Source organism: Carassius gibelio, chromosome A6 (genome assembly GCF_023724105.1).
Source record: "Carassius gibelio isolate Cgi1373 ecotype wild population from Czech Republic chromosome A6, carGib1.2-hapl.c, whole genome shotgun sequence".
Lineage (NCBI taxonomy): Eukaryota > Metazoa > Chordata > Actinopteri > Cypriniformes > Cyprinidae > Carassius > Carassius gibelio.
Genome location: NC_068376.1, coordinates 12673431 through 12696706, shown reverse-complemented (window position 1 = coordinate 12696706; position 23276 = coordinate 12673431). Strand labels below are relative to the sequence as shown.

Here is a 23276-nt window from a genome sequence, read left to right as displayed (position 1 = left end):
AAGATGTTTACCTATTCAGAATATCATCATCCTGTGCAGATACAGCTATGTCCCATTTATAATTTAAGGTTAATGCATTATGATTTCCGTGATGTGAAGCACAGAATCCAGTCATGACAGTGAATTTACAGTAGCTAGCTACTCTTTGTATGAATTATTAATGATAAATGTTATTAAACTAATAAATAATCAATGTAGGGCTGTAGCTATCGAATATTTTAGTAATCGAGTATTCTACCAAAAATTCCATCGATTAATCGAGTAATCGGATTAAAATGTGTTTGTAATTAATGTGCAATATTAATTATGCAAGAGAAAATAAGACTCCTGGGTCTCTTAAAATGAAAAACTAAGTTTCCTTTTTTAGAAATTTTTTTTTTTTTATTTTTTAAAATGAATGCAATGCATACATCAAAAATAAACATTTAATTACCCATTGTTTCTCTGTCTGTAGTTGTACTGTGAACAATGACAATAAGTTTAAAGATAAAAAAATGACAAATAATTGTCCGGACTTTTATTTTGACAGGTTGACGTACCTTTACAGTTCTGTGTATGTGATGTGACGCTAGTTTTACTCAAATCAAATGGTCAGATGCTCATGAAGAGACTGCAGAGCAGTTCTGGAGATGTTGTTCATGTGTTCACGTCCTTATTTAGTGAGACAGCAGACGCCGAAATCAGACTTCTGCGCCATTCATTAACAGAGACACACAGAACTTGAAGATTCATATTTAAAAAGACTGTTCCGGCTTAATATTTACAGATATTAGTCCATATCGTGATTTGATGCAAGTATAATGACCTATTTTTGATTAATTCATTCAAAATTTGTCAAATTCCGTGCCATTCCGCCTTAAACTGTAAATTTAGTTTTTATGACTGGATTCTGTGATTCTCTCCGCGTTTTCTGCATCGCAGAAATCATACGGTTCATCAATGATAAAATTTTCTTGTTTTTGATTAAATTGGAATAAACCGTGGTATTTTCTGAGACGATTATCATACCGTGAAAATCTCATACCATTACAACCGTAGCGTCAAAGCAACTGAACAACATTCATTGGGAAAACAGTGTGTCAATAATGCAAAATTTAATTTAAAGGCAGTTCATCATTGAATTCAGTGATGTCATCTCTGTTCAGTTTAAATAGTGTCTGTGCATTTATTTGCAATCAAGTCAACGATATCGCTGTAGATGAAGTGACCCCAACTAAGCAAGCCAGAGGCGACGGCAACAAGGAAACAAAACTCCATGGGTGACAGAATGGAGAAAAAACCTTGGGAGAAACCAGGCTCAGTTGGGGGGCCAGTTCTCCTCTGACCAGACAAAACCAGCAGTTCAATTCCAGGCTGCATCCAGGTCAGATTGTGCAGAAGAATCATCTGTTTCCTGTGGTCTTTTCCTGGTAGTTGTCTGAGACAAGGTCTTTACAGGGGATGTGTATCTGGGACTCTAGTTGTCCTGGTCTCTGCTGTCTTTCAAGGCTGTAGAGGTCCTTTCTAGGGGCCGATCCACCATCTGGTCTGGATACATACTAGATCCGGGTGACTGCAGTGACCCCTCTGATCTGGATACAGACTGGATCTGGTGGCTATGGTGACCTCGAAATAAGAGAGAAACAGACTAATATTAGCGTAGATGCCATTCTTCTAATGATGTAGCAAGTACATCGGGTGTTCCTGGTTCCGGTTTACCTAATTAATACAGCCTAAAAATCCTTTAACGGATTTGGATATTAGAAGCATATTAGTATGCTATGTGTAAGCCAGGTTAAAGAGATGGGTCTTTAATCTAGATTTAAACTGCAAGAGTGTGTCTGCCTCCCGAACAATGTTAGGTAGGTTATTCCAGAGTTTAGGCACCAAAATAGGAAAAGGATCTGCCGCCCGCAAATTGATTTTGATATTCTAGGTATTATCAAATTGCCTGAGTGTTGAGAAACACAGCGGATTATAATGTAATAGGAGATCATTCAAATACTGAGGTGCTAACCCATTCAGGGCTTTATAAGTAATAAGCAATATTTTAAAATCTATACAATGTTTGATAGGGAGCCAGTGCAGTGTTGACAGGACCGGGCTAATATGGTCAGCCTAGTAAGAACTCTTGCTGCTGTATTTTGGTCTAGCTGTAGTTTGTCTACTAATCGTGCAGAACAACCATCCAATAAAGCATTACAATAATCTAACCTTGAGTTCATAAATGCATGGATTAACATTTCTGCATTTGACATTGAGAACATAGGCCGTAATTTAGATATATTTTTGAGATGGTAAAATGCAGTTTTTCAAATGCTAGAAACGTGGCATTCTAAGGACAAGATTGCTATCAAATAGCACACCTAGGTTCCTAACTGATGACAAAGAATTGACAGAGCAGTCATGTCTTAGACGGTATTCTATGTTAATACATGCAGAGTTTTTAGGTCCTATAATTAACAGCTCTGTTTTTTCAGAATTTAGCAGTAAGAAATGACTCATTATCCAGTTTTTTATATCGACTATGCATTCCATTAGTTTTTCAAATTGGTGTTTCAATTTATATCATCAGCATAACAGTGAACGCTAACACCATGTTTCCTGTTGATATCTCCCAAGGGTAACATGTAAAACGTAAAGAGTAGCGGCCCTAGTACTGAGTGAGCCTTGAGGTACTCCATAGTGCGCTTGAGATCGATATGATACCTCTTCATTCACTGCTACGAATTGATGGCGTCATATAAGTACGATTTAAACCAGGCTAATGCACTACCATTAATGCCAAAAAAGTGTTCAAGTCTATGCAAAAGAATGTTGTGGTCAATTGTATCAAATGCAGTACTAAGATCCAATAGAACTAATAGAGAGATACAACCACGATCAGATGATAAGAGCAGGTAATTTGTAACTCTAAGGAGAGCAGACTCAGTACTATGATACGGTCTAAAATCCTGACTGGAAATCCTCACAGATACCATTTTTCTCTAAGAAGGAATATAATTGTGAGGATACTACCTTTTCTAGTATCTTGGAGAGAAAAGGTAGATTCGAGATCGGTCTATAATTAACTAGTTCTTTGGGGTCAAGTTGTGTTTTTTTTGATGAGAGGCTTAATAACAGCCATTTTGAAGGTTTTGGGGACATATCCTAAAGACAATGAGGAATTAATTATTAGGGCTGGACGATTATGGCCTAAAATCAAAACCTCGATTAATTGAACATTTTGCCTCGATTACGATTATTGAACGATTATTATTATTATTATTATTATTATTATTATTTTTATTTTGCCCTCATAGTTCACTGACAAGGTTTGTACTGTAAATATGATTGACTATCAGCAGTTATTTTATCTATGTTCGTAACATTTCTTACTAGGGTTGGGTATCGTTTGAATTTTATCGATTCTTATCGATTCCTAGTTTCGATTCCAATAAGATAAAAAATCCAATATATATATAAAAAATTAAGTCAAACATTTAGATGTCAAACATTTTTACAAAGCATTCTGTTGCAGCTGAATAACATGAGCAAAAATCAGCATTCTACAAAACACTGCAAGAGGAATTTTGCCTGTGATTAAAAAAAAAAAAAACATAGCAAAAACAACTACATTAATATAAATTTCAAATATTAAAGTGTTAAAGACAAGTAAACAGTCAGTAATAAGATCAAACAAATTAATTAGCAATATCATAAATCTGTACAACTAAACTAAATTTCAGGTACAGAAAATAATTAAAACTTTAAAAACACTGCAGAGTTTTCTTTTTATAAATAAAATAAATATTAATCAAGTAAAGTTATTAATATATTCAGTCAAGACCAGTGAATGATTTTCTTTTGTTCTTTGATTAACATTAATGACAGGCAGCGTGTTTATCAGGCTGTTGTCTCTTTAAGCAAAAATACTGTACATGTGTTTTCTTTCTCATCTGTTTACGTTCACGTAAAACAGAAACGGCTGCGTTTATGATGATATACTGATGTAGTTTTCTGTATCGTAGTTTCGACTCGGAACAACCGTTTCTACAGTTAAAATACACAGAACAGTCAGAGAACGGACACAAACCGGGAACCCAGAATGGACACAAATTGGGAACCCGCAGTGCGACCGCTGCTCTCTGTGCACGCGCTTCTGCTTCATGTGCGCACAACATGCTCTAAGTTTTGAGATTCTAAGCTACTTTAGTGATAAATCACAGGACAGCCCTGACAACTAGTTTCTGTGTTCCTCTGTCCACGTGATCTTCATAGATCCTGTTTATATGAGTGTTCGTGCCACAATGCAGCTGCGCGAACATGGTAGCTCGATATAAGAATACACATCCGTTCATCTAATCGCTTGAATGTCCAAACCATATACAACTGACAAAGTTTAGTGAAGACGCAAGGCTCACCGCTCACACCGCTTTGCTCTCCAGTCAGTGGCATAAAAGCAGAGTCATGTGGCTACACACGCGCTAGTATGCTTTTAAGGGGGGAGTGTTAACAGGATTTAAAAACCGCAATAACCGAAATGGGAAAATTACGTCGGTTAGAGGTTATGAATTTCGGTTTTGATTATTTTTCGATTAATCATCCAGCCCTATTAATAATAGTCAGATGAGGATCTATGACTTCTGGAAGCACCTCTTTTAGGAGCTTAGATGGTATAGGGTCTAACATTCATGTTGTTGGTTTAGATGATTTAACAAGTTTTTACAATTCTTCCTCTCCTATAGTAGAGATTGAGTGGAACTGTTCTTCAAGGGGTCTATAGTGCACCGTCTGATGCTATACTGTAGCTGACGGCTGAATGGTTACAATTTTATCTGTAATAGTATCTATTTTAGAAGTAAAGTAGTTCATAAAGTCATTACTTACGGTGATGTTGGGAAATGTCAACACTTGAGGCTTTATTTTTCATTAATTTAGCCACTGTATTGATTAAATAGCTGGTGTTATGTTTGTTTTCTTCTAAAAGAGAAGAAATGTAATCGGATCTAGCAGTTTTTAATGCTTTTCTGTAGGATAGGTTACTTTCCCGCCAAGCAATACGAAATACCTCTAGTGTTGTTTTCCTCCAGCTGCGCTCCATTTTTCGGGTTGCTCTCTTTAGGGTGCGAGTATACTCATTATACCATGGTGTCATACTGGTTTCCTTAACCTTCCTTAAGCGTAAAGGAGCAACTGTATTTAAAATGCTAGAAAAGAGAGAGTCCGTCGTTTCTGTTACAATCATCAAGTTGTTCTGAGGTTTTGGATATGCCAAGGAATTCGGATACATCAGGAAGATAACTTAAAAAGCAGTCTTTTGTGGTAGAAGTGATGGTTCTTCCATACTTGTAACAATAGAATTTACAATTTTGGCTATATGAAGTTTGCACAGAACTAAATAATGATCTGAGATATCATCACTGGGGTGCATAATTTCAACACTATCAACATCAATTCCATGTGACAGTATTAAATAGGGGTGTGCCGGTTTCAGAATTGGTGATGACGGTTATGACGTGAGTCAAATGTGACGGTTCATAACATAACCGTCGGGGGGGGGGGGGGATTTAGTGGATCTACCGTAGAGTCAATTGGTTGTTCTTGGAGATAGCGGGTTAACTCTGTGTCAGCGCGCGCTCTGATCGGTAAAGGGGCAGAGATTTCAGACCTCCATTTATTAAGGAGATCGGTCACAAAACTCATCATCCGAGCCAACGTTTTTGGAGCAAATTTCAAAGCCGCACCCGCCCGCCATCCGCTGATTGTTTTGCGGTCTATAGCCATGCAATGCTTTGCTGATGCGAGTCGCAAAAAAAATGCCATTGTCTGTTCTAGAAAGGATGCAGCAAAGATATTTAATGCTATTGTATGAGGCATAGGCCTACGCTGAGTTTCATTTGCGATGAGATGCGCTCTAGTGCAGTGCAAGTGAACGCGGCGCGCTGGTGCTTCCATGTCGGTTATCATTGTCTGCTATATTTGCTTTTTATTTATTAAAATACACGCAATTGGTTGATGAAACATTTATTAAAATTAAGACAAAATTTGTACAAAACGAAATTCGTTTTTAAGAAAGGTTTTCTACAAAGCAAAATTTTATGAAGTGGTAAATATCATGTCTGACGATTTACAAAACTTCATTAAGTGGTAAAAACCATGTCTCCCGCTATATTGCGCATCTTATGATCCTATCTAAAAAATGTTTGTAAAAAATATTTTAATGACACTGTTTTGGCGGTTATAGAGTTCTAATGACGGTGTTCAACTATAACCGCCGGTCTCACGGTTATATACGAACCGTCACACCCCTAGTATTAAATCTAGAGTATGATTTCGACAATGAGTAGGTCCTGAAATGTGTTGTCTAACCCCAATAGAGTTCAGAATGTCTATAAATGCTGATCCCAATTAATCTTTTTCATTATCAACATGGATATTAAAATCACCAACTATTAAAACTTTATCTGCAGTCAGAACTAACTCGGATGTAAAATCACCGAACTCTTTAATAAAGTCTGTATGGTGCCCTGGTGGCCTGTATACAGTAGCCAGTACAAACATAACAGGGAATTTATCATTAACATTTGTTTCTCTGGATAATGTTATATGAAGCACCATTACTTCAAACGAGTTATACTTGAAGCCTGCCCTCTGAGAAATCCTGAAAATGTTGTTATAAATTAAAGGAACACCTCCCTTTTGCCTTTTAGACGCTGCTCATGTTTATAACAGTAGTCTTGGGGGGTGGACTCATTTAAGATAATATAATCATCAGGTTTTAGCCAGGTTTCTGTCAAACAGAGGACATCTAGATTATGATCAGTGATCATATTATTTACAAAAAGTGTTTTCGTAGAAAGAGATTCTGATATTCAATAAGCCAAGCTTTATCATTTGTTTATCCGTATTGCATCTGTTGTTTATTTGTTGAACCTAAATTAAATTGTTAATCTTAACTTGGTTTGGACGTTTTTTGTATTTTCTATTTTCAGGGAACAGACACAGTCTCTATAGTGTGATATCTGGGTGAATGAGTCTCTATGTGCTGAGAATTAGCTGACCTCTGTAACGTGAGGCAGCTAGCACACATTCGGTTTAGCCAGTCTGTCTGCTTCCTGACCTGTGCCCCAGTTAGTCAAGTATAAACACTAAGACTATTTGCCATATTTCTAGAGAGAAGAGTGGTGCCACCCCATGAGGGATGAAGACCATCTCTTTTCAACAGGTCAAGTCTGCCCCAAAATGTTCGTCCAATTGTCTATGAAACCTTTGTTATTCTGTGGGCACCACTTAGACTTCCAGCCACTGAGTGATGATAATCTGCTATGCATCTCGTCACCACGGTAAGCAGGGAGGGGACCAGAGCATATCTTACATCGTGCTTGCAAGTTCACACACCTCTTTAATGTTATTTTTAACTGGCAAAGTCAAACATCAGTAGCGCCGGCATAAATTACAATCTTACTGTATTTACTTTTAGCATTAGCCAGCACTTTTAAATTTGCCAAGATGTCAGGCGCTCTGGCTCCTGGTAAATTTTTGACTATGGTGGCTGGTGTCTCTGTTCATGTTCCGTACAATCAAATCACCAATAACTAGAGCACTTTCATCAGGTTTCTCAGTGGGTGCATCACTGAGTTGGGAGAACCTGTTTGTAACACACTGAAGTAGGAAACTTACAATTTTAAGTTAAGTAGAGCACTTTTAGCTGTGTATAAATATATATATATAGTAGGTGTGAAACGATATGCGTATTCATATTGAACTGTTCGGTACGAGGCTTTCGGTTCGGTACGCGGTACGCATTATGTACCGAACAGCTCGTTGGACTAATTAATTAATGTTATGCGTTCAACAATGTAGTGCAAAAACCCAAACGATGTAACAGGCAATGCTCCTGACACCCCCGAAGAAAAAAACAAAAACACCAACTTATATGTTTATGTTAGGCTACAGAAATAGAAGATCCTCCAATAACCAACAGGTCTGATGTTTGGGTGCACTTTGGATTCCCAAACGCTGGGACAACGCGTCGAGGTCATCGATGACATCGACGCAAAAAATACGTAGATGCAAAATATGCGCATCGATTCGTCGACCTGTTTATATTTCTCTAAAAAGCGTTTGCAAAACGTTTACCTTATGTGCGCTGAATATACGCGATGGCCGGATCAACATTCTGTCCAACGTTATATAACCAATCCAGGGGTTTTTCTGCATTGATCTTTTTTTTTGGCCGCTGTCAAAGCCTTATTTGATCGCTGTGCCTGACAGGGCGCGTATGAGAGAGCGCCCCGGCTGCGCGCGCACACTCACAGTCTTCAAACAACACGAGGGCTTCTTGCTCTCTCTCTCTCCCTTGTGCATATTAATCAAAATCATTAAACACGATATAAAAAGGGCGAAACACCAAAGTTTCAAGTGCACTCACAGTCTTCAAACTACATGAGAACGGTCTTGCTCGCTCTCTCTCTCTCTCTCTCTCTCTCTCTCTCTCTCTCTCTCTCTCTCTCCTCTCTCCCTCGTGCATATTAACCAAAATCATTAGACACGATAGAAAAAGGGCGAAACACTAAAGTTTCACGCGCTCGTGCACTCACAGTCTTCAAACTGCACAAGCGCTGTCTTGCTCTCTTTCTCTCTCTCCCTCGTGCATATTAACCAAAATCATTAGACACGATAGAAAAAGGGCGGAACGCCAAAGTTTCACGTGGAGCATTCAGAGATTTTTTTTTTCTCCATGACAGGCTGCTGGCTCCCACTGTTAATTTTTATTTATTTATTTTTTTGGAAATGCACTCTCTGTATTAGAGCCCTCAAATTTACATTGGTTACTGTATACTTTCAATTGCTCCAAACAAGTATTTTGGGTGACCTTTTTATTGAATGCTAGAAATCAAGTTGTTGTTATTTTCATCTGAAAGAAGAACTTTTTTTCAGTAAGCTAGGCCCTATGTGTTAATTAAGCTTGTTTCAGTAAGCTATGTGTTTTCAAGGCTTCAAGGTTTTATTGAATGATATCTCTATACAAGTGCAAAGTAATGCATTCTTAGTCAGTCTTTTATATTGTAATTTTAAGAGCAATAAACATATATTGCAATGTTAAGAAATTCATGTTTTTTTTTCATTCAGATATGTAAATCAACCTGTATAAATTGTTAGTAGTCAATTAATGGGGAGATAATCGAAATCGAAGCGGTCTGAAAAAATTAATCGTTAGATTAATCGATGCATCTAAAAAATAATCGCTAGATTAATTTTTTTTTTAAATAATCGTTTATCCCAGCCCTAAAAAAAATATTTACCAACTGTATTGAAGGCTTCTACAAACTATTTAGTCATTAAACATACCCCTCCATAGTTTTTAGTTTTTTATTATAAAACACTAGACAGAAACTTAGACATCATATAAGTGATTTATTTGAGCACTAGAACAATGCAATGAGAATAATTTGAGTAAGAAAAATAAGAATAATTAAAATTAAATTGTTTTTTTAACTTTGTGTGCCAATTACAGAAAATCCTGAGATTGCTAGAAATGCAGCATTTACAATGAATTACAATGAAAATAATTGCTGATGTGCTGATGGCCACTTAAACAGATGGAAATAACACAAATGTGCCATAAAGTAAATAGTAAATAAGTAAAGTAAATAATCCACTCTCTCTTTTCATATAGACGCGTTCACTTTGATAGCCGTGACAGTGTTGGGTATAGTTACTTTGGAAAGTAGTTAGTTAGGTTACAACGTTACCATCAATTAAAAGTAATCAGTTATGATACAGCGTTACCTATTCATAAAAGTAACGCGTTAGAGTACTCATGCGTTACCAAAAATTAAAAGCCGTTTGCAGCGGCTCACACATGAGACATAGCCCCCGGCCCCTTTAAATGCACCTAGAAGTCGTGACTCCTGACAATGAATAACGTCAGTCATCCGACTAAATTAACACCGCAGGATAACAATAACAGGAAAGACAGTCAGCAATCGGCTATTCCACATGGCGTTTTATTTATTTATCACAGAACATATTATTAATCAAAATTCGCACCTAACGTAACCAAGTATGCTTACTTGTAAACACAACCTTAAACAGGCTTGCAGATTTAAATCCATTTAAAAATGATGAACAACCAGCCAGCCAATGATCTAACAGAAATTAACAGCTGCCTGTCAAACAAAAATGATAACAAACCGAATTAAATCCTTCACTGCCACACAGGCAAATGACAAATCGCTTAATAGCCAAACTAATTATTATTAAAGTGTCACTCACAGTCACAAGCCTAAATTCGCTTTAACACAGTCCTCTTACATTTACTCTTCAAAGTAGTGATTAAAACGTAGCGTTAAATTTGAGGTAGAATTTTTGGCGACAGAAGCTTTTCAACAAAGCAGTGTGTGCATTTTACCGTTATGTTCTTTTCTTTTTCGTTGACAAATTGAAAATAATGTGCGTACTTCCATAAACCAAACGCTGTCCTCTCTGCTATCTTGCCGGGAGTTCGAAAAAAAAAAAAAAAAAACCCACACACACACAGGGTCAGGCGCAGGGCACAGACGCATCACAGCCATTGACTTTACGATCACAGAGCTTCAGCTCCGCTGATACATCCGCAGGTGGCACAGTAGACCTAGGACTACTGTCTGACAAAAAGCAGGCTGCAGTCGGGATTTTCCTTTCCTTAAAATAACGGATTACTTTTTAAAAAAAAATAACGAAGTTACTGATTACTTACGCACGAAGCTAACGCGTTAAGTTACACATTTCAGGAAAAAAGTAATTAGAGTACCCTAACGCGGTACTTTGTACTTTGTAACGCGTTACCCACAACACTGAGCCGTGATCATACAGTAATAGCGAGCTGATTTGTGCTCAAACAGATGGTAATCATACAGATACATTCACATTCAACATAAACACACTCTCACATACAGTAGGTGGCCAGGGCCTGTAATTCAGTCTCGTGTTGAAATCATTCGTGAAACTACCGCCAGGTGGGGCAAAGGGACGGATTGCGAAATGAATGTAATTATTAGGGCTGTGAATCTTTGGCAAGGCTTCGATTCGATTACGATTCATAGGTTTTCGATTCGATTTAAAAACGATTTTTGCAAATTTAGAAAGATTCAATTCGATTCGATTCACAATTAAATTTGATTTGATTCGATTATAACGATTCGATCCTGCATTCTTTAAGTGCATTCATGGGATTATTTAAATGCTTCTACTAAATTCTTTAAATGCTTAGTCAGGGGGCAAATTACAGTAGCATTTATGGTTAGAGAACCATAGGTTAAAAAAAAAAAATGTCCATTGTTAAATGCTAGTTTAATGATGCGACATGGCATACGTAAAAATGTATGTAAGCCAAGTTTTTAAAAAAGAGCTTAAAGAGTATTATGTATAAACTAACATTTTGTCACACCAGGGGCATAGCCATAATTTCAGAAGTGACAGAAATGTCAAATACAATAATTTTATGTATGTAGCCTATATAATAATAATAATAATAATAATAATAATAATAATAATTATTATTATTTTTTTTTTTATTGTTATTTTTGACAAGGAATTATCTTCTTTTGTAAATACTTTTAATTAGCTGTAATCAAATACACTGCTGGACAATGATCAATCATTTGTAATCGATATTTTTTTCCTAATGGCTATTTTATGATTGTTTTATATACTAGGCTACATTTAATTAGCAATTATTTCAATTTTCTGCACAGAATAAGGTAGAAAATATACTTTATAGTTTCTGTACTGTAATAAATGTCAATTAGCACTGCATCATTCATATTGTTTTTTTTTTTTTTTTAGTTTCATCAGTTCATTCTGCTTTTATTCAGTTTAGCTGCAGATATAGCCTGGCACGTCTATGAGAGCAAGATAGCTTCTCTTTCAGTGTGAAAACGTCTTCATCTCTATTTAACTTTTCCTCTCCATCAGCGAATGATTCTGAGAGAAAACGCGCCAGATGTCTGTTTGCTAATGAAACAAACACTACTTTCATGCATCTGATTATCAGATAAATCTTGCGCTCTTATTTCAAGTTCGTTGTTAATGCTGTGGTTAATTGTAAAAGTTTCCTTCGTATATTCGGTTCATCCGCATTGTTTAAAAACATTTATCATTCAATGGATCTGTGCGGTGGGGAAGTCGTGGCCTAATGGTTAGAGGGTTGGACTCCTAATCGAAGGGTTGTGAGTTCTAGTCTCGGGCCGGACGGAATTGTGGGTGGGGGGAGTGCATGTACAGTTCTCTCTCCACCTTCAATACCACGACTTAGGTGCCCTTGAGCAAGGCATCGAACCCCCAACTGCTCCCCGGGCGCCGCAGCATAAATGGCTGCCCACTGCTCCGGGTGTGTGCTCACAGTGTGTGTGTGTGTGTTCACTGCTCTGTGTGTGTTCACTGCTCTGTGTGTGTGCATTTTGGATGGGTTAAATGCAGAGCACAAATTCTGAGTATGGGTCACCATACTTGGCTGAATGTCACTTCACTTTCACTTTCACTTTCATGATTTAGACACTTACATTTCTCTTACATTTCTCCTCCGTCCATGCAATAAATACAGCTGTCGATGGCTACAGTAACTCCGTCGGTAAGATGCAGAGCGCCATTGACAAACGACAGAAAAGTAAAACTACTTCACGTTAGCATTACTGGCCACGAGTCCTATAGATCACACGTCAGCTGCGTCAGAGACTAACGGAGCACGAGCGCAATCCTGTGACAGTCTCAGGAGGTAAACAGTGGAGCGCGTGAAGGACAGATAAGAGGCACGATTCACGAACACTCTTCAAGGTCTCCATTAATTTGTGCGTGTAGTAATTTAATGTGTATACATTTTGAAAGCATTGAATCGCTATAGAAATCGCGGTTCATTCGATTCTTAGCATTTTGAATCGATTACTGTCCAAGATCGGCGATTCACGATTTAAAAATCATGTTTCAAGATCGATGCATATGAATCGACAGGGTTTGTAATCGATGCATCGAGAAAACGAGTGAATCGTTACACCCCTAGTAATTATAAAATGAGATAGCAGTAAGTAAAACAACAATAACATTGATATAACATTGTAACATTTAAAAAAAAAAAAGAACATAAAATTGTTTACAATTTGATAATTTTTAAAATGTAGGATAGTCTTAGGCTACAGTCTAATTAAAAGAAGACCTACACAAAGGATCATATATTTTTATTAAACAGTAAATATATATATATATATATATATATATATATATATATATATATATATATATATATATATATATTAGGGCTGTCAAAAATAGCGCGTTAACGACGTTAATTAGTTGTTTGTCGTTAATTACGTCAAATTTTTTAACGCATTTCACGCATGTGCAGTGTGACAAATTTTTCAGGTCAGGAGTCTCGTTGATCTCTGAATTCTCAAGATAGCAAAAGACAGCGGCGAGCGCCGCGACGAAAACACCGAAGAAGCTTAAGGTTTTACCCCAGTTACTCTAAAATACATTCATGCCAAGCTCGATAAACAGAGACGACTTTGGTAGTTGATACGATGGCGCTTCTTCCTGTTATAGCGTCCTTTGTTTCACAGAACGCCTACATGCAATGCAGCGAAAATTACAGCTGTTTGGGAAAGCATATGCTTTTTTACTTGGTTTTACTGGCACTTGAAGCCTTCAGAACGTGAAAATATCGATCCTAAAGTATTGTGGCAGAACAAATGAACACCTCCCAAAAACAAGAGTGCTCAGAGTGCAGAGGGCGCATGTTTGTGTTTCTGAGTTCATTCTTTCGAGTTTCTCTATGCATAATTTCATATATGTGGCTATATTTAACCACTGGTTCACCTAAAACCCTTACACTACCTTTAGTTAAATGGCATGGTTTGATATAGTGCTCAGGTAAATGTATATATGTATATGTATATGTGTTTTAATTTCATTTTCATTTTGGTTCATTCTTGGTTTAAAAAAATCTTCAGGTTCCATATGCAGAGCGAAATGGGAACGGTCCAGCATTTAGCAATGATTAGTATTAGCTCTGTTATTATTCTTGATTTTTCAAACTACCAACACTTTGCATTTTTTAATTATGCCTTATGTGTGACCAAAAATTAAGTATTATTTGTTTCAGCTGTTTGATCGCTGATGCCTTGCGCACATATTCACTGGAAACAGCAGTCGTTCACCAGACATTTGCCGTTAGCACTTTGACAAATTGTTAATTATGATTTTTTTTTTCCCATCGATACTGAAACGCACACAGCCTATTTACCTCATGAATAATAGTTAAGCTTCAAATGGGCAACATCACGAATATGGAAACATTTGGATTTCTCCCGATTGAGAAAGCCCAAACTTACCTTATGCTTAACTTTAAATTATTATTTTAATTTTTTTTTATTACTAAGCCTATATTATTATATACTGCAATTATATTTATCCATTAGAATTATATATTTTTAATTATTGTTTTTTTCTGATAAATTTGTTAAATTTAAAGGATTTGTTGTAAAATATTTTCCTATTTTTTCCCTCACAAAGTCTGATTTATTTTTTAGCGTTTAAAAAAAAAACATGCAGCAAACGAAAATAGGTGATTAATCCCTTAAAATGAAACGTATACACGACTCATAGTTTTTTTCCTCTTACAAACTTAATTTATTTTTTAGCGTGTTTAAAAAATAAAAAATAAAGAAAACATTCAGCAAATGAAAATAGGCGATTAATCCGTTAAAATTTGTTACTCTTGGTTAACAGTAATTAGGGGCCAAGCACCGAAGGTGCGTAGGACCCTATTGTATTTGTTCCTGTTCTTATTATTATTATTCTTCCTTTTTCCGGAGTCTATGGCAGCCCATAGAACCGATTGCGGGAAAGTTGTATAATTTGGAACACTGATAAAGGACAGTCCCAACATTAACTATAGCAAATTTGAAGTCTCTATCTCCTACTCTCTAGCGCCACCACTTGTCCAAACTTTCAATGTTTGTATGCTAATAAGTTTTGAACCTTAAGCCAGAAAATGGAAATTCTTTTTTCCTCTGAATTCTTGGCCCAACCCCAAAATTAAAAAATGGCAAGGTTTAGTTTTTTCGCTATTTTAAATTTTTTTTGAAAAACCTACTTTTTCGAACTCGTCCTAGACTGCTAGTTCGATCTTTACGAAAATTGGCTCATATCATCTTCAGACCATGCTGGCAAAAAGTTATGGAATTCATATTGATTCGTCCAACCGTTGTCGAATGACACGTAAACAAATTTGACGATAAGCACGCAAAAATACACGTGAGGCTATATCTTGGCAACGGTTTGGCATATTGAGACCAAACTTGGTGTGTGTTATAATAAGCATGACCTGAGACTACCTGCAGTGTTTCGACACAGCGCCACCTAGTGGTCAGGAGATATGAAAAATGCATATTTTGGCTTATAACTTCTGAATGGTTTGGCCAAAAATCACACAACTGGTCTCTTTAGATTCAGTGTGTCATGTCGAGTCGAATGGTATAAAATTTTCCCGTGTGGGCCATTTTAGGCGTCGGCCATTTTGAATTATGTTTTAAAATGCTGTATTTTTTTTATGCAGCATCATTAGGAAATAGTTACAAAAATATTCGGCTCCATGCCCTGAAGGTACTCAAAAAGTTTGGTGGCAGCGCCACCTTGTGGTCAAGAGTTATAATGAAATATCACAAAAATGCTAATAACGTTTGAATAAATTAGACTATTGAAATGAAAATGATCTCGCTATATTCTTTGGGTAATGCCGAGAGCATCGATACCAATTATGCAAAAATTAGCCATACTTCCTGTCCGCCATATTGATTAATATTGAAAACCTACTTTTTCGAACTCCTCCTAGACCGTGGATCATCTTCAGACAATGATGGCAAAAAGTTATGGATTTCGTGTCGATATACGAAACGGTTCTCATTTTGCGCATCAACGAATTTGCTGAAAGGGTGCCAACATTCATTTGAGGCTGTATCTCTGCAAAGCTTTGACATATTTTCACCAAACTTTGTACGTGTCATCCCCACCTCACACTGACCATGCGACATAAATTTGGTAACAGCGCCACCTATTGGTCAAGAGTAATAAACCATTCATTAACCATGAATAATTACACTAATAAAAATGCTAATAACTTTTTAATGCATTAGCCTATTGCAACGAAACTGGTCTCAAAATATTCCCTGGCTTATGCTGACAACATAGATACCAAATATGCCAGATTAAGCTGAACTTCCGGTCCGCCATTTTGATTTATGTTGAAAACCTACTTTTTCGAACTCCTCCTCAACCGTCCTCCTCCTCACCAAAATTGAATCAGATGATCTTCAGACTATGCTGACACAAAGTTATGGATTTTGTGTCGATAGACAAAACCGTTTTTGCATACCACAGTGATGAATTTGAGGCACAATGCCAAAATGACACTTGAGGCTGTATCTCTGGAATGCTTAGGCATATTGACACCAAACTTTTTGTGTGTTATTGTCATCTCACACAGAACACACCAAAATTTGAAACATGACACTCCCCGCCTGGTATTAATTACATACCACTCTCTGAATAACCTTATTAAGTCTGAATAAAAAAGGGAAAACTAAATCAGTTTAATTCCTCAGCACTCTTGAGAAGGATCGTCTCAGAAACAGGTCTCAAGAAGGTCCTCGCTGACCCAGATCTTGTGACCCTGAGTTCAATCTTCCTGACCTTCCCATCTTCATCAGGGAATGTCCTTGTAACCAGAGCCATGGGCCATTCATTCCTTTTCTCCTGGTTATCCTTAAGCAGAACCAGGTCACCTTTCTCAATGTTAGGTCGTACATCCTGCCACTTGCTTCGGCTTTGCAGCGTAGGAAGGTACTCACGTCTCCATCTGCTCCAAAATGTGTTGGCCAGATGCTGCACCCGTCTCCACTGCTGGCGATGAAGATCTGTGCTGTCAAAGGTTCCCAGAGGAGGAGGGTAAGTAGACATCTTCTGAGTCAGAAGTGTTGCAGGAGTAAGAAGAAAGGGTGACTCCGGGTCTGAAGAAATAGGTGCAAATGGCCTAGCATTAATAATTGCTGTGATCTCTGCCATTAAAGTAGACAACACCTCATGAGTTAGGCATGAAGGGTTGGTTTGCATAAGCATAGAGTTGAGTATCCGTCTGGCGAAACCAATCATTCGCTCCCAAGCTCCTCCCATGTGGGAGGAATGCGGAGAGTTAAACACCCAAGAGCAACCCTCTTCACCCAAGTACCTCCTCACATTGGGCTCTTTGGGATCGGTAAGGAGTATGTGCAGCTCCTTGCAGGCACCTGTAAAGTTGGTTCCACAGTCTGAACGGATTTGCTTAGCAGGTCCCCGCAAAGCAAAGTGGCTGCGGCCTGGAATGATGAGAGGGAACTTTTCTTTCGTGTCAAGTAACGCATGGTTGAGCCTGCCTCCTATTCTCAGAAGACCCTCTTCGTCCACATAGGGGTTAACTTTCTCAGGGAACTATCTTTTGAGATATCTTTCCCAGCAACCAAGCAGGCGAACTCTTTGCTGTAAGTTTCCCTTTGCACACACTTGACAATAAGAGTTTCTGCCTTAGACAGTTCTTTTGCCGTGTGAGGTTTTCTGCACAGATGCCAACCACTACAGCTGTCATTCTTGGTTTTTACTTCATTTCTTTGAGACTGAATGATGTGTGTCAGGAATGCTGTGGCTCGTACCAGAGACTTCCAAGATGAGAACCGTTCAAAGTGATGAGATCCCAGACTACATGATTGAGTAGAAAGAGTGGTGGCATGAGAACGAGCTCATATGACTCCTCTCCTGAAGAGGCTTCTCCTCAAAATTCCAAGGCTCTTGGAATCTTGAGCTCACTCAAGTCTTGCAAGGAGTCTTTCCACATCCTCCATTCAGTTTCCTTCTCATGTGGAAGAGGTGTATTCCAGTTGAGGGCTTCAATGCTAGTAAACTCTCGTAACAGGAACTTCCCTTGTATAATGATTGGCGGCACAAATCCGAGAGGATCAAACGGACTGTTCACGGTGGCTAGAACACCTCTACAGGTAAAAGGCTTCTCGGTAGATGCTACTCTGAAGGTGAAAACGTTATGTTTAAGATCCCAGCTGAGCCCTAGGCTGCGTTGAATAAGGGCAGAATTGTCATTGAAGTTCAGGTTCTACAAACCCTTTGTGTGGTCTTTTAGTGGGAAGGCATCCAAAACGTCAGAGTGGTTCGACGCTATCTTATGGAGGCGTAAGTTTGAGTCTGCAAGCATCTCTTGCGCCTTTTTCAGCAGATCTATGGCTTTAGAAGCTGATGGTAGAGACTTGAGACCATCGTCGACGTAGAAGTCGCGCTCCACAAATTGTTGTGCCTCTGAGCCATACTCACTTGCTCCATATTGTGCCGCGCGATGAAGACCATAGATAGCTACTGCTGGCGACGGGCTATTGCCAAACACATGGACTTTCATCCTGTACTCAACAATCTCCTTTCCTGGTTCGTTGTCCTTGAACCAAAGGAACCTAAGGAAGTCTCGATGGTCTTCTCTGACAGTGAAACTGTAAAACATCTGCTCAATGTCTGCTACCACTGCTATTGACTCTGCGGAAGCGTAGTAAGACTCCAAGTAAGCTGTTGTTCAGATCTGGGCCTTTAAGTAACACATCGTTGAGAGAAATCCCATGATGCTGAGCACTCGAATCAAACACGACTCTAATCTGGTTCGGCTTCTGAGGGTGATACACACCGAAGATGGGTAAGTACTATCGTTCCTTTCCCTCTTGCAGCGGTGGAGCAGGAACTCTGCCTGGTCATGATCGAAGGTCTTTTGCATGAAGTTCACAAAGTGAGTTTTCATCTCAGGCTTTCTTTTAAATGTGTGGCACAAAGAGGCAAGGCGACTAAGAGCTTGTTCTCGATTGTTTGGCAGCTGTCGCCGTGGTGATCGAAATGGAAGAGGCGCCACCCAGCTATTAGACTCATCTATAAACATTTCTTTATCCATAAGCTCCAGGAAAAGATCATCTTCGATGGAGAGACCCACTTTGTCATCATCCTTGGTTCTCTCAAAAATCGTGCTGCTGAGGCTGCAGTCAAGGAGGACTGGGGTGTGGTTTGAAAGGCCGTTAAGGGATGTGCAGTGTAGTCCTTCATTGCCAAACCTCTCCTTGACTTGAATATGATTGGGACATGGAGTAAGGAGAGATGGACGTCCATTTTCAAGCACGTTAGTCCAAAAAGAATTTACAAACTCCGTCTTTTGGGCTGAGCCCAAGCAAACGTTACCTATAGCAACCCAGCCAAGGTCTAGTCTTTGAGCGTAGGGTGCTCTAGGTGGCCCATTGCGTTGTTCTCTTACTTTGTGAACCTGGAGGATGTCGCGTCCCAGAAGAAGGAGTATCTGCGCCTCTTGATCTAGGTGTGGTATCTTGTGAGCTATGGACTTCAGGTGTGTGTGGTGCTGTGCGGCTGCTGGAGTTGGAATCTCTGTGTGGTCATTCGGCACATGATTGCATTCAATGAGTGTAGGAAGCATCACGCTTGTTGTTTCATCCAGTGACTCCACCATGAACCCTGTGGCTCTTCTCCCAAATGCTTCAGTGACCCCTGAACATGTGCGTAGAATGTATGGTGAGTTCGACCCTTCAATTTGAAAGATGTCAAAGAATTCAGACCTGGGCAAGGACCTGTTGCTCTGATCGTCCAGAATGACATACATTTTCACAGCTTTGTCAGGGTGTGCTTTAGGATAAACTTTCACTAGGCAAATCTTGGAACAGGATCTAGGTTCCTTACTCTTATCACAGACCTCCGTGCACCTAGAGGTGACTGCCATCTGAAGTGTTTCTCTTTCACCCTCCCCGCCATGCTCTGAGGAGGGACTTTTCCTGTCCCATGGTGGGGGTCCAGGATGCAGTGCTGCAATATGGCTGTCGCTCTCACATTCTGTGCACTTCAAAGCTACTTCACAGTTCTTAGCCTGGTGAATGGTAGAAGAGCAACATCTGAAACAGATCCCATTTTGTTTAAGAAAAGCTTTGCGTTCCTCTAGTGACTTACTTCGAAAACCTCTACACTTTTTCAGAGGATGTGGCTTCTTGTGAATCGGGCATTGTTTGTCTATTTCTCCTCGCCTGCTGCTTGAACTATCCGCCTGAGAAGCTGTTTGTAGTGACACGATTCCTGTCTTGTGAGCAGAAACATAGCTTTTGCCATATGCTGATCTCTTTTCCACCCAATCAATCTTTAATGGTCCTGTAGTATACCTGTGGGAATTATTCAACGGGGTTACAGGGGCCGTCAAGAGAGTGAAACTTGGGTCGTTTCTTCGGCGTGCTTCACTGCATATGAACTCTGTAAAGTATGCAAATGGAGGAAAACATACATTGTGTTGCTCCTTGTATTGTGAGCCTTGAGCTAACCACCTCTCTTGCAGACCAATTGGCAACTTCTCTATGATAGGGTTGACACCCCTTGCGGTGTCCAAGTATGAGAGCCCTGGAAGGTAACCCTCAGATTTTGCAGACACTAACTCCCTTAGCAGGTCTCCCAGCTCCCTGAGCTTTATGGGGTCCTTTAGACTGATTTTAGGAAAGTTCTCTATCCTCTCAAAGAGAGCTCTTTCAATTACCTCGGGGGAGCCATAGCACTCCTATAGGCGATCCCAAGCCATTCTTAAACCTATATCAGGCCTGGCAACATGCACAGAACGAATCCGTATGACGTGTTCTGAAGACTGATTTCCTAACCATTTTGTTAAGAGGTCAAGCTCTTCGCTAGCACTTAAGTTCAGTCCTCCAATAGCGTTGCAGAATGAAGATTTCCAGCCCAGTAATTTTCTGGACGATCATTAAATTTGAACAGGCCAGAATTCACCAGCTCTCGACGTACCAAGTACCTCCCAATATCACTCACACCTGCCCTGTCATCTGCATAGCCTAAATGTGACTGTAATGAGGCTCTACTGACAGAGCAAGGGTCTGGACGAGTAGAGAAGAGGTGATCAAAGGAGTGGTGATGAACTGCTGGCATTGGCCTTTCAGGCTGCTGTGCTTTATGGCTATCATCCCTTGTGGTGAGTTGATGAACCACGGACGTCGCTCTTTCTAGCTGTTGTGCTGCAGCCTGAATTGCACCCTCATTCTTGGGTAAGAAATGAGAAGCTCTGCTGGGACCAGGGAAACGCTCCTTTCTGTCTGATTGGAACTAGGGTTTGATGAGCGGCAACAGTGATGGCGTGTATGGTTCAAGTACTGGGGGTTTTTCATCACTGAGACGTAGCTGGGAGTGTTGTTCGACGTATTCACGGGTGCGCTGAATGGCGGCTTGAACTGACTCATGAAGACTCCGACTGCCCTGAGTACCTTCGATCTCTGCTGCTGCCTCAAAAACTTCAGCTTCAGCCAAAGCTACTGCAATCTCCCTTTCTTGCTCCAAAGCTGCTAACTCAACGGCTATACGTGCCTCTTTGACCTTCAAATCAGCTGCAAGATGTGCCTCTTTTATCTTCAATTCAGCTTCTCTCTGAACGAAGGTGGCACGTGCACGTGCAGCTTCAACTTTAGCACGGGCCTTAGCAGCGGCCCTGCTAGCTGAGGACACTTTAGATGTGCTTGATAAGGTGGAACGTTGTGATCTTGCTTCACGTGCCGTCTCTTGATCTTTAACACTGCCATCAGTGATGGATGCTTTTTCCACTCCAGCCTCACTGATAAGCGACATTATGTTTAACGATCCTCCAAGATGTATTAGACGGGAAGTATAAAGAGGCCTTAGTATGTTTGAGAGGTGTCCTGGCTCAGTTCTTTATCTTCTTATTGCGGTTTTGCCCGCCGTGAAGTCGCTTTTTTACTATTCTGTCCTCAGTGTGTGTGACTGTACACAAATCGACAGATAGCTAACAGGCTTCAAGAGAAAGTTAGAGGCTGGAGTAAAGTTCAGTCTCTTTACTGTTTTCTTAATTCTCATGAAGGAATCTTTGTAAAACTGAAATGATACAGAAAGATAGCACCAATCACTGAATGCTATCCAAACATGTCATACATTAACAGACATTAAATAATATACCTTTAAGCTACAAAGTTGTAACACATATATTACATTCAGCTAATATGTTAACTGTAAAAACTTATAACTTATAGTAAATATAGTATGTGCAGCTCAACAGCTAAACTAACAAACTATTGATGACCTCTTCACTGAAAGCCTATACAATAGCAGTTTTCATGTGTAAAGAAATAAATATTCAAGAGCATTGCAGAAAGTTTTACATGACATATGTATCAACGTAATTAACTATAAACTCAAATACAATTTACAAGCGATGCTTTCTCAAGGCACAAACACAAAAGGAAGACAGGATTAGATGACTAGAGTTGCAAGTGGACCGCATGGTATTTCCTGATCTGACTGCATCATGTGATAAAATCAACCAATGAAAGCGATGTAAGAATTATATATGAACACAATGAATTACTCCTAGATGACCACTGGGGGGAGAAAGAAACAAACTAATTGCAAAGTATTCAAACAAAACATGACAGTTGTTTTGGTTATATTCACAGTGCTGGCTCTCTCCGACGAGAGAAATGCAACATTCACATATTACACAATTCGTTTTCATTTAAAAACATTTCAAGCTTTCTGTAGATATATTTTTAATGTATGTGAGACACCACGATATTATGTTAATTAAAAAATTATACATTCATTATCATGTAAAAATTAAAGAGCCACACAGATGGGAAATCTAAAATGACCTTTATTACAGTGTATGATGTAGCTGTCCATCAGTGTAAACAATGTGGAAAGTAACTAAACCAAAAAGTACATGATTTATAAAGTTATTGGCTTCTAAAGTAAGGAGTCGACTCTGAATCGCTGAAACGAGTCATTATAGATTTCAAATCTTTTGCCCATCTCTATGTACGTCACTAGGAACACTTTGCATAATAATCTCCGCCTACCGTCTTGGGAGAAACAGAACTCTGACCTGCCCCACCCCGCATGCACAGACGCTCTGGTTGGTGTGATAGCATCATGTCGAGGAGACTGTGTTTTTAATTGTAAAGGCAAGTTTGTTTTATTTTCACTGCCAAAGAATGAAAATCAGAAGAACCAATGGCTAAAATTCATTTTTACCACAATACCAGAGCAGTACAACAAATCCCTTTTGTTGTGTCCACAACATTTCACTGATGACTGCTTTTCTAATCTTGGAGAGTACAGCGGGATTTTCAAAGCGTTTGGCCATAAAAGAGGGTTCATTACCAACTTTATTTAGAACAACGAGCATCTCCGAATCACAACGCAAAGTA

The 23276-nt window shown here is 39.0% G+C and overlaps 1 protein-coding gene across 2 annotated transcripts in view; it reads left to right on the top strand.

The window, feature by feature from the left end:
* Window positions 1-23276, top strand: part of polg2 (polymerase (DNA directed), gamma 2, accessory subunit) — an 88921-nt gene that overhangs the window by 2208 nt on the left and 63437 nt on the right. The window lies entirely within an intron of this gene.